We start from the raw sequence: 13,277 nt of genomic DNA on the forward strand, positions 1-13,277 counted from the left end.
TCTCAGGCAGCCAGCTTCTAACTCAACTGGGAAAGGACCACTCAAAATACCCTGGATCTTGAGAGAATAAGCTCTTGTAGAAACAGCGGGGGAGTGGCGCAGTCCCTCCTGCAAAGGGTCCTAGCGCCATCTCTATGCAGTATCACTTTTCCTTTTCTGTCTCTATCCACAGGGATTTCGGAAAGACGTTGAAAGAGAAACCTGCAGCCACCCAGCCTTTCCAGTACTTGGGAAACAGAATAATTGAAGCAAAGCTTTGCTGAATTTGAGCGCGGCATGTAAAGAAAAATCAGGGTTTCAAATAAAAGAACAAAATAAAACAATCAAGAAACCATCGTAGCAAAACTTTCCGTTTTTTGTTTTTTGTTGGTTTTTTTTTGTTGTTGTTGTTGTTGTTGTTTTTGTTTTTTGTTTTTTTCCCGGTAGAAATGATTTCCTGCTCGCCGGTCCAAGCAAGACAAACTTCCAGAGGATGGATTCTTTGCAGGGACTTCTGGCGGATCTCTGACTTCTTCACAGAGTAATGACTCTGTGGTTTAGAGGGCCCATTTGTGCAGTAACCAGGCATCCCTGCTGTAAGTACTGAGTAAGTGCAGTAGGAGCTACCAGGAGACATACCCACCTCTTGCCAAAATATTGGAAAGGGAAACTAAATGGGCTGAATCTCCATGCTGCCCCACCCACACACCTTTCTCCCGCTGAGTCTTTCACTTGCTACCATCCAGTTTTTAATAAAAGCAGAAAACCTGAAATGAGTCCTGATCCAAAAGCTGCCTAAGGCAAGTCCCTGAGCAGTTCTTTGCAAGAGCATGTAAGTGAACTTCAGGAGCTCTTTGAGACAAAGTTACTCCGGGAATGAGCACAAGGGGATGTCGCAAGATTCTGTTCAAGAAATGAGGTCCAGGCTCTTCAGTTTAAAGGATGTCAAGGAGCCCCTTGCTCCTTAGGAAGGTGTAGCAGGCACTCCACTGTAGAAGGGCGCTGGTGCCCCGGAAGGGTGGTGATGGGAAGTGTCTGAAGTCCTGCTCTCTCCGGGTTCAGGGTACCTGGACAAGAGCTGACCACAGGAAACAGCCAGAAGTGGAGACTCATGACAGGGCGGGGAGATGGGAGGTGACAAATCGGACTAGAGTGCTCCGTTAACTGTAGAGGAGGGACGATGTCGCCAGCCTACCCATTCTGGGAACCCCCGGTGAAGGCTTTCTTCTGGCTCTCGCCTGTGGTCTGGGGCCGCGATCGCGAGGCTGGGCGTGCGTGTTGGTGCGCGCGCGCGGGAGTGTGCGTGTGAGCGGTGCGTGTAAGCCGGGCGTGTGTGCGCGCAGTCCGCGCGCTGAGTGTGGCCGCCGGGACCCAGCAGCCCGCCGCCCGCCCGGTGTCCCTCCTTCCCAGCTCCTCAGCCACCTCACCAGGGCCTTCCACCACCCATCCCTTGGCTTTGCGGCCTCCGCTCAAAGTTTCCTTGGCGCAGAAGCTTAGGCGCAAGGGCTGTAGCCAAGACGCCTTGGTGGTGGAGCGCGATCCTCGGCGTGGCTCAGCTGCCAGCACCTGCTCTGCACCGAACCCGCCTGAGCGCACGTTTTCTTCCCACTTGGCGGGAGCAGGGGGAGGGGTGCGGTGGCGAGAATCAGAGAGGAGCCCCGGCTCCTGACGGCATACCCAGCTTGGCTACCCAACGCATTTGTGGGGTCACGGAAGAAAACTGGATCCGCAGCCAAGTTGCCTGAGCAGGGACGGGGAAGGTTTCCACGGCCATCCAAGGTTGTCCCTGTATCAGTCGCCACAGGCGTGAGGGTTTGGAGACACCTAGACTGTCAGGGCTTTAGAACCGACATTCCCTTCCTGACCCCTTTGAAAGGAAAAGCTGACAGAGCTGAGGCAGGAGGACGCCTAAAGAACCCCGGAGACTCCTGTGAGCTTCATCCTCCTTGGCTTTGGATTTTAAGGACACGAAGGGGCATGAACAACATGTCAAGGTAAGAGACCGCAACCCAGCCGCTTGAATCTCCTGAGAGAATAACTTAAAATAGATGCTAGGATGTGGCGGGGGTTAAGGTAAGTTACATGGAACCCCCTCGGCTGTTGTCACGCAGCTGCACAACCCGTGTGAATGGCTCCCGGCTGGTAAGTGGAAGACCAGCCGGTGCAGATGGTTGAGAACCGGTTGACAAAAGGGAGTGTCCTATCTGCACACTTCTGGATACCTATTGGGAACTGCATCTGGAACTGGATCTTCTGTCCAGGCTGATTTACATCTGGGCTTGGCTCTTGTTTTGTTTTGATTTTCTATTCTGGTAAGGTGTTTCTCTAGCTCCTCACACCTATCCCATCTTTGCGATAGGGAGCTGTGGGCCCTGGTCTTGTCAATGACTTGAGTGGCAGGTGAGGATGGAGCAGGCTGGCGGGATGCAGAGCTCGGGAAGTGCACACCGTGGCGGGGTCCGCTCTTTGCAGCAGCGGGCGTCGGAGCACCAGCTCCGCGGGTAAGCTGCGGTTCGCTTGGCCTCCGCTAGAGGCTCCCAGCGGGCGCGGCGGAGCCGGTGGGTGTGGGGGCGCCGGGCGACGGAGGGGTTACTCGACGAGCAAGCCTGGTGGCTGAGGCGGCGCGGCATTGGGGGTCCAACCCAGCCTGGGTGGGAGACGTGAGCCCGAGTCCCGGCGCACCACCCAGCTGGGCGCCCCGTCTTCGGAAGGCGGTCGGAACCCAGGCTGTGCTCTGGAAAGCAGTGCCAGGAGCCAGAGCCACTTCGGGGATGTGACCACAGTCAGCGCCCTGAGGGCAGCCCCAGGAGGTAAAGCCTCTCTCTCCCCTTCCAACCCAACCCAAGGTCTTCTCAGGCTGGTACCCTAAGGGCAACATGGGAAGGGTGGGAGGTGATCTGTGAGGTACCTGTCTAAGGTGCCTTTCAGTTTTCTCTGTGGCTTTCTGGGGGATCATAAGAACTAATCCTTGTTTTTGCCTGCTACTCTGAACATTTGGTTCCTTTAAAGGCAAGTTTTGTGTGTATTTTTTTTAAAAAATGTTTTTTCCTACTTAATATAATTTTGCTGCCAGAGAGTGCCCAGTGGCTGGCCATCACTAATTGCTTGGAGCTCAGCAAGGCGACCTGCTAGGTCCCCTCTGAGCTGAGGTGGACCAGAGTGCAAAATCCCAGGGTTGGGGTGTGGTGAAGAAAAGAGAGTACCACACCCTCTGCTCTCCCTCCCCTTTCCTTGTCACCTGCTTGGGAAGTCGCCCCATTCAGCCTTTGACTGAGCTCCTAGCCCAAGGGACTTTCTCTGAGAACAGAGGAAAGCTGTTGTAAGACTTGGAGAGTAGGGTAAAGGATGAGTAGGGATTCATGCCCAGAACATCAAGGGGAGGAAGAATGGTGAAGTTAAGGCAGTGGAGAAGGTGGGGGCTGGTTGTTGGGAAAGGGCCTTGAGTTCAGATTGTTTGTGGAAGCAAGATTCTTCACATTTCACAGTGCCTTTGACATTTTCTAGTATTTTCAAAACACAAATCTCTCTGTTAAGTACTCACTTAGCCATGGTGGACACTGGGTATATTTGATTGTAGTGTATAAGCCACACAAAACGTAAATACATATTTAAGATATTGTGTGTACTTGGTGAGAAAACCCTATCCCTGTCAGAGAGCTGAAATTACATTTTCCAGGGTGCCTTGTGAAGTTTGTGCTTATCACGTGTGGTCATTTTCGACTCTAATGAAATTTTAGAGTGTACTAAGGGTGGTCGTTATAGCTCTGGAGATATTAACCCTCTTATGGAATAGTACTCAAAGAATAGGGGAGAAGATGCATCGTTGTATTCTAGGAATAATGAATACAAGCCGAGACCCAGATAAAGATCCTGGGCCACAAGATAAAAGTGAAAAAAAATTTTTTTTCAGAACTAAGAAGCAACGGTTAACATTTAAAATAGAGCTCTTTCTCAGGGTGCTCTCAACATCTTTATTAGTGTATTTTATTTTCAATACAGCTGAATGCAAGGCAGACAATACTGAAGGTCTTCTTGCTGAAAGCCAGCATATATGTATTGGGATAATGCCAGGTATTTTCTCCTTAAAGTTCTTAAGTGGGGCAATTTCCTATTGATGAAGTGGTTTGGTGATCATTCATTGGAAAGCATCCATTATTTGCCTATTGATTAATCTAAATATGGAACTTAATTTTTATATAACACTTGTAATTTAATGTCAATGGAAGCTAGAAAATATATCGATGCTTTTTATTACTGAGTGTTTGTTACACACTATCATCTGGGCAACATTTATATAAAGTGTTTCAGGGGAGGCAAGAATAAATGGTCCCCAGGAAAAAAAAATGTTAGTTCTTAAAATATACTGCCTTGGAAATTTTATGAGCATAAAACATATCTTTACTAGTCTGTATAGTTATCCACACAGGCAGCCACAAAGCATGTATTTGTATTAATAAACAAAGTAAATTAAAATTTTGGGTTCAATTAGGTTTCTGAAAAACAACAAAAAGCAAAAGATTTTTTTTAATTATAAGAAATATGTTTGAGGGTTAAAACGCCTCATGTTAAATAAAATTTTATTCAATCAAACAAGTGATTCTATTTTGCAATCTCAAATTAAGTCTTGAGACACCATCTCTAAAATATTTTCTCCCTAGTAAAGGGGATTTTAGAAAAGTCCCAATACTAAATACTTCCAGGAATGCTCTGGAGCTGAAAATGGCCTGGGTCCTATGAAACTTCACGAGTGGAATAAGAACTGATAGGACGTTGTCACAAATTAATTGGCTTGATGCTTCAATTAAAAACTGATTATTATTTGGCTCTGGTAGTCATTATGGTTGATTTCATTTGGTCTCCAGATATTCTGGGAAAGGACTCTAGGTGGAAATGTTTTCCTGCAGTACAGGGAGAGGCAGTCACTGGATGCAGACAGGCTTGTCAGTTACTGATTCTCCAATCTGGTTGGTTTTATCCAGAAGGCAGAATGTTAGATAGGAAGGACAATCAATTTTCTGATGTTATATGAACATTCGCCTCATTTTAAAGTCCCCAATCTAACTTGCTTATATAGTGGTGACATATATACATCACCTAGTCACATCCTTTTATAACTTAGGACTTACTTCAGCATTATGAACTTCAAAATCTGGTTAAACATAAAACAATATATATCCTAAAAGAAAAAAATGGAATTTGTAAAAGATGTTTCTTAAGTAAATAAAAGTAGAGCAGCAAAGACAGTTATGTCCTAGGTCTCAGCTTGGCTTTCCCACTGAACTCACCCTTGTAATCTCAAGATTTTCTGGTTTATATATAAGATTATTTTCTTAAAAACAACACACATGCTAGATATTTTACAGTTAGTAGATCTTAATTCATTTTTAAATAGGTGGTAGCCATTTAGATGCCTTTTTCATCTGGCATCAACTCCCTTGCTGTTGCTTCTGGGAAGCAAGGAAAGATGGCTAGTCATTGGGCATGAATGGGCTGATGTGGAGCTTCTGTGTTTCTATTTCCAGTGACTTAGATACATTGTAGCGGCCAGTGTTTCTAAATGTGCCCTGTTCATCCTGAGCAGGTTGCTATTGGCAGTTGGCAGTGAGTGCATCTGCTCCAAACAACTTTCGGGAAACTTTAATTCCATCCAAGCATGTATATACATATGTTTAGATGGAATTAAAGTTTCCCAAATATATAAATACACGTGTGTGTGTGTGTGTGTGTGTGTGTGTGTGTGTGTGTATCTCCCATTAATGCCAGGTAAGTTACTCAATATCCATGAACAACAGTTTTAAAGTATTTAACTTGTAGACTTCTGTTCAGTAGCTTAATCTATAATGCTAAACTCAAGCTTCATGTAACATTTTAGTTTTTACAGTAGTATTGTCAGTAGAAAATCTGATATCCCCTCTGACCTATTTCATTTTAGTGATTTTAGTGTCATTAATCATAGTGCTAAGTCTTTATTTCGTTAAGTTAGTTAGCAAGAAACTAGTAGATATTGATGATTTTTGCATTGTAATAAAATTCTGAAACTTGAAATAATTATAAAGTCCCTTAAAAATTATGAAGACCACTATGATTTGTAACTGGAATATAATTTGCTGTGTTTTTAGGCGAACTCACTGGCTAATATTAAGCACAGCCTAGCTGTATTACTTGTAAGTCAGACATCATTTCCTTCTTTTGAGCTTTGGATTCACTGTCAATATGAATTTACTTTCATTATCAAATGAGTAAGACTAAATGCAAGCCTAAGAATCCTGGCTAGAAAACAAATTGCATTTTGGTTCCGATAATAGAACGTAATATCAATCTATCTATAAAGAGAGAATTATCATCATTACAAAATTAATAACCAAATTTCAGCATAGCAGAAACATATGCAGAAATTTACAATTCCTATCACATTCCAGATTCTAGACATGGCACTACAGAGTAAAAGTGTAAAATGTATTCTAAATTGGACTGCATAAAAGGATTTTGTGTCTTCATACAGTTTCATTTTCATATAATGTAACTATGGTTAGCATCAAGGTATCTATCTAGTAGCCAGCATGAAAGGAAATAATAAGCATAATAAGTGTATTGCTCCTGGTGTGCCCTGGGAGGCAGCAACAGTGCCTTTTGGGAAATGTTGATTTTGAAATAGAGGGCTTCATTGCTCAAAGGGAGTTGCTTTTACTATCCTCATTTTTTTTTTCTAAACTTGAACCATATACATACACACACCCTCGTGTGTGTGTGTGTGTGTGTGTGTGTATCACACTACCCAGACACATGAGTATGTGCAAAGTGAGGAGAAAGATATTGGGAAATTCGTTCATTTGATGATATATAATGACTGGAACTTGCTTATGATTATAGATCACATCACATATAGTTCATTTTATACATTTTCTCTGTACATAATCACGCTTAGTCTCAGTTGTTTATAATTATATAAATTAATATGTAAACAGTTAGTGATGATAATGTATTTTTTATTTTATATCTGAAAGATAATGGTATTTGTGATTCTTTTATTGTTTAAGAATTTCAAATATGTATTTGGGTCAACTCTACCCCCATTCTGTTCTCTTTAACTTCACATCTATCAGCCTCCTTTTTCTCCTCTTAAATTCACATGCTCCTTCTCAGTTTGGTTTAATGCACCGAGTCCATTTAATGTGGCCTGTATGTGCATGTGTGTGCTACTATGTCCTGGAACAAAACTCTCTCAAGTACCACATGTCTGAATGAAAACTGAAAACCATCGATTGCCAATAGCTCCTCAGTAAGAGTAAGACTTCATAAGACCCACTTCAATTCATCCTGTGATTTTAGAATGCTTGATTTAGGGCAGGTCTTAAGCAAGCAGTGTCAACCTTTAGGAAGTCATATGGCAATGGCCCTTGCCCATGAATAAAAAATGGGGGTTTGCCTTGGCATCTATTCCTTTTCACTGTTCTCTTTCTTCCTGTATATTCTTCTAAGATGACTGATGAGTTCTTTGGAAGTTGGAGAGAAGGGTGTTATATAGATGCCCAATTTACAGTTGAATACTCTGGTCTCTTATTATTTTCATGTTAAGAAGTTATGAATTTTTATAGTAATCACCATCTTCTTAACAGAGCAATTCCTCTGAAGAGGGTTTAGAGACGCACTTATTTGTAGGTAAAAAGTCAAGAAGAGAGAGGGCATGGGAGTTAATTATGTTGTCCATTTAGGTGAATAGCAGTCCTAGATACTCTTGTAGGTGTTTGTCCCAGTTAAAGATACCAGGCATGCGCTCCATCTTGCAGATTGACATCCTCAGAACACAGTTGTTTACTACCATAATGGCATTGTTTTTATTGACAAGTAGGCATACTTTACATGGTATTATTGTTATTCATGGTGTTTACAACTAGACACTCAGAATATATCATTTTTCTCCCCTGGTATTATGCATAGACCTCAAAAGCTATGAAGACTAATTTTAACTTTAATTTTTTTTAATTCTATTTTTAATGATGGTTCTTAAATGCTTTAACCTTTCTTGTAGCCTACTACCCACCAGAGGTAGTAGAGAAGAAAGAATTCTTTAGAAATTCTTAGAAAGGTTCTTTGGAGAAATTCCTGTCTGTGTTGTCTAGAAATTAGCAGTTCAGTTCACAGGTTAGCAGGCATCAGCAGCTTGGTCTACTCTCAAACACCTCAAGGATACACCAGCAGTCCAGCTCCATAGTCAGGTGAGCAACAATGGTGATGTGACCTATCAGGCACAGACAGGCCTCAGCCTCTGCTCCAGTCATCACGACAGACCAACAGGAATACCAAAGGTGCCTCACTCAGAGAAGTGAAGATCAGCAAAGACCCAAAAGCCAAGCTTTGTCTCCATCACTGCTTGGAGTCCTATTTATACCCTCCCAACATCACATGTCCTTTATATGCCTTGCCTCAGAAAGGGTCTTGCCTCAGCATAGGTCTTGCCTCAGCACATGCATCTAATTATCCCAAGTCCTTGGAAGCAGTAACAAACTGCAGCATACCAGCAGAAGATTTTGGTGTTGTTTCTCTCTATGGAGTCCCAACAAATGCAGCCCAATTACAGCTATGTAAGACAGACCAACACATGTCTGTTGTTAGCAAAGAATCTTTCATCACGTGTCCTCTCACATGCTTGCTTTAGCAGAACATCTCTCTCATGTGTCTGCTTCAGTGAGATGTTTCTCCACATGTCTGCCTTAGCCCTTCACAACTGTGTCCAATTTAACAAAACATTCCTTCATGTATTTGTGCCAGTAAAACACCATCCAACTGACTTTCCAAAGAACCCTTAAGTTTCCACTTCAACTAGTTAGTAGGTATGAAGTTCCCCTGTCAGTTTCAGCTTGATTTCTATATGTCCTGTTGCAAAGGGACTTAGAATATTCAAGAATAGTGTCTTAACATCAAGTTCTGGAAATAACCAAAAGCAAGAACATTTAATGTTTGAGAAGATATGTAGGACTCTACTGTCAGAAATAAATCCCATCAGGTACTGGCTCGTGTGAAAGTCTGTGATATAGAGGGGAGGCATTGTCTCTTGTAAATAAAGTATCTCCAATTCAATCTCATTTATATAATGTGTATCTTAGTAGTAGGTTTCAGAATGTCATCTCCCAAAGTCTTTAGTGTTAACTATATCTTCCCGTACTCTCTTCTCCCTGAACTCTCCACCCCATTTACCCTCACTGTTCCATTATTCTCATGCCTTTACACCACCTAGATTATTAGCCTCCCTTTAGAATTCCTTCCTCATGGTCACTTGCTAGTTCCCTTTCTCCTATGTGTGTGCCAAAATAAATCTACATACCTGCAAATTCATAACTAGCATCAGAATAGATTATTTCTAGCTTCACTGATTTACCTGTCAACAATATAATTTCATTTTTCTTTACAGGTGAATAATATTTCATTGTTTACATAAACCACATTTTTATTATCCACTCATTTTTGTTGAATTCCTAAACTATTTGCATTTCCTGGGTATCAGAAAAATAGCATCAGTAAACAGGGTTGAGCAGTCATCTCTGAAGTAGGATATACTGATCTTTAGGGAAATGTTCAAGTGTGGTTAAACTGGATAAGATAGAGGTTCCATTTCTAGCTTTGGGGGAAGTCCACACTGATTTTCATAGTGATTACATGAGTTTGCACTGCCAACAACAGTTTTAAAATTTTATAATCGTCTTTAATATAAGAAAACATAAGTTGATCAAAACCAACTATATTACCATCAAGTTAAGAAACACTTGTTAAGTATTTGTTATTTGTAGGCCGGCTAAATATTTAGTAAGTTAAATGCTTGATAAGTATGTGTTATCCACAAGTCTCTATGTAACAAAGCAAAACATAAAAGCTCATGTCACTAGGCAATTAAGCATAGGATGAAGTAAGAGTATTCTGTACAAGTTTCACAGACGACTAGCGTGGGCTATAATTGAACTCTATGACCTCACTTCTAATTTTAACAATGCAAATAAACATAGAAGTAAGACTGAAAATTGGAAGCATATGTATACATGCCTATTGGTACTGGAGTTGAAATATATGTTTATAAATTGATGTCATTATAAACTGTTACTACACTCTGGAATACAATTTATACAATGAATACTTAACCACCTATACAATTACAAATGTTTCTAAATATTAGCGTTAAGTTTCTTTTGAATAAAGAAACCTCAGACATGCACTCCTGAGTCTCCTGTGATCCATTAATTATAGCCAAGAGGTAATGAGAAGCATGAATGGCTTCATAGTTTCTAAAGACATTGCATTTGTGCATAACTCCTTTCTAAACAAAAGTGGCAGCAAATATATAGTGAAAACCCATAATGTGGAGAAGTACTCAGCACTGAAAAAGAGTAAAATATAGACAGCTTTTGATTTTGAAAAACATTAAACCAGCATATTACATTGAGAATATTAAGAATATGGTGTTGCTTATATAAAATGTACAGAGAAATATATCTGTAGAGACTGATAGTTGTGTTTGACACATGGGAGATGCGAATAGAAATGAGCATGAAGGATATGTTAGTAAATTTGAATTTATCTTGTCATTGGATTGTGATGAAGAATTCAGAACTATGCATAGGAATATAGAAAGTACAAACTTTTTATAAAATAGAACAAATACAAACTTTTTTTTACAAAGATTTAGAGACTAAAATGCCATTACCAAGTTGATTTATTACAGAAATCCAATGTTGGCATTACATTGAAGAAGAAATAAAATGTTCACAGTATAGAGAGGTATAAAACAAAAACCAATAATCAACTACCTTATGAATATATTATGAAAATATTTGAGAAAATCTATTAATTAATTAATTGTTCAGAGAATTGAATGCATGAATTGAACACATCTTAGACAAGTGTTCTGCCATTGATACTACCTCCTCAGTTCTGATATTAATTTTTGGAAAGCTGCATATCAAAGTGAGACTAAAGAAACTCTGTAAGGCTTTAAAAAATAAAATAAATGTAGAGTTAATATAATATTTGAAGTATTATATTAAAGCCAAAAGTGTCTTTTCTCTGATCATGGAAAGAATGTAATAAATTAAGAGGAGAAAAATACTGGAAAACACAGGTACATTGAAGGGAAAATGTAGAACCACCAAATTCAGTGTGAAAACTTGAAAGGGAGATGATCCACATGCCCAACAGGGGAATTCAAGGTTTACATGTAATGGCAGTTGGTTTAGAAGACAATAAATGTAATAGCCATTAAATTCTATCATGGAGAAATCTCTATGATATATTGTGATGGAAAAATATTATGGTTGTAGAACCACAATTCATACAAAGTAGATTAATATATTAATTATCTAATATGAATTTCATTTGTGTTGAACTCAGGGATAAAAAGTAAAACCAAACCAAACAAAACAAAACATGCTTATAGGCTATTGCAATAATAAAGCTAATGGAAACAAGCTAAATGCATAATAAAAGTTTCTGTTTGATGGATGAAAGAAAATAATCCAACCACATGGTCTGACTCATGATGACTGAGAGAGCTGCAGAAAATTTTCTCAATAGAGATACTTGGTAACTGTGAGCATACAGCAAGCCTTTTGTATAGAAGACTATTCCAAATCATTTGTCGTCTTCTTCAGCTTGTTCCCAATAATATCTAAGAAATCCAAGAGCTATCTAGAGCCTACTTTCTACCAAATCTAGTTATTATCTACTATTATTATACTTGATTTTTCAGTTGAAAGAATTTCCTTTACCCTCCAGACACTTCACACAAGGAACCTACATTGCTTAAGTGGATCCTCAATTCATTTACTTTGATCAACAGCCTTTTCTTAAATGTAAATTTTCACGTTAAGCAAATAGCACATAGATGTGTGACTTAGAAAATAAAGCAGCTGTGGTCCCCTTACTCCTAAGCATGGTGCCTGGTAGCAAGTAACATAGCCGATGTGAGACAAGGGTGCTATGAGGTGGAAGCAAGATGTCTAGACATGGAGGCTAGAAAGGATGTGAGATGCTGAATACAATTTTCTTGTTTTTTCCTAATATTTAATTTGTTTATCTTTGAAAACTTTATATAGAAGTATTGTTTTCATATCATTTTCTATTCCTCCCCTTTTCCCTCCAGCTCCTCCAGGGATGCCCAGACTCTCTCAAACTCATGACCTCTTTAAAAACCATCTTCTGTGATTATGATTACACACACACACACACACACACATCCTACTGAATCAAATTAATGTGCATGTTGGCCAGTGTTATTTCCATTTGTCACAAGCTAGAGTCATTTTGAAAAATAGCACTTTGGTTGAAAAACTTACCACTAGATTTTCCCTTTGGGAAATTCTGTGGTCTATTATTTTTTTTATTAGGTATTTTCCTCATTTACATTTTCAATGCTATCCCAAAAGTCCCCCATACCCACCCACCCCCAATCCCCTACCCACCCACTCCCCCTTTTTGGCCCTGGGGTTCCCTGTACTGGGGCATATAAAGTTTGCAAGTCCAATGGGCCTCTCTTTGCAGTGATGGCCGACTAGGCCATCTTTTGATACAGGGTTGGTGTGGCAAAGCCAAGTTCACTATGAGTGTTCCCACCTTTCAGCTGGTACTTCTGGGTGCTATAAGAAATCATGATGCGCAATCTATGAAGAGCAAGCCATCAAGCAGCGCTAGTCCATATTTTCTGTATCAGTTCCTGCCTCCAAGTTCCTGCGCTGTTTGGTTTCCTGCATGACTTCCTTTATTGATGAACTATGATGTGGGAATTCATTCTTTCTTCCACAGGTTGCTTTTGGTCATGATGTTCCACCGTGGCAAAGAGATGTTAAATAAGATAGTGTTGTTCCTAAGTATGGATGTTTAAGGCTGAACTCTTGGGACTGGATAACTTATTAGACAGGTTGTCCCTGGAAAAACTGATTTTCCATAGTGGGGCGTGGCTTATAAGATTTCCCCACCCACAGAGGGTTAGCAGCACATGTTATACATTGCAATAGCAATGTTTTCAGCAAAATCACACAGGTTAGAGTGATTGGAATGACTGGCTTTCTGATTGATGTTGAAAGCATTTTTGTGATGTTGTTGTTGTTGTTGTTGGGTGAGCAATAGCAATAAATAAATGTGAGACACATACTGCACACAGAGACACAGCTCACTGAACACACTGGATGCGGGCACTTCTTGTATCTTCTTCATGATTCACTTTCATTGTTTATTCCTTTACTCATCCAATGAATACATTTACATCTAAAATATTCTTTGTTAGTAATTGTCTGATATATCTTGAATGTTCTCTT

General features: G+C 40.3%; 1 protein-coding gene across 2 annotated transcripts in view; it reads left to right on the plus strand.

Moving 5' to 3' along the window:
• Positions 1–1,307: 1,307 nt before the first annotated feature.
• Lingo2 (leucine rich repeat and Ig domain containing 2) overlaps positions 1,308–13,277 on the plus strand; it is a 1,228,899-nt gene continuing 1,216,929 nt past the window's right edge. The window contains exon 1 of one of the 2 annotated variants that reach the window (XM_029476375.2): positions 1,308–1,973. The gene's annotated coding sequence lies outside the window, so the exon portion shown is untranslated. Of the gene's footprint in view, positions 1,974–2,602; positions 2,790–13,277 lie in introns of those variants that run through there. The other variant, XM_029476378.2, reaches the window with a different exon arrangement.

The sequence above is a fragment of the Mus caroli genome, unplaced genomic scaffold, assembly GCF_978045245.1.
Source record: "Mus caroli unplaced genomic scaffold, Mus_caroli_1 scaffold_6, whole genome shotgun sequence".
Lineage (NCBI taxonomy): Eukaryota > Metazoa > Chordata > Mammalia > Rodentia > Muridae > Mus > Mus caroli.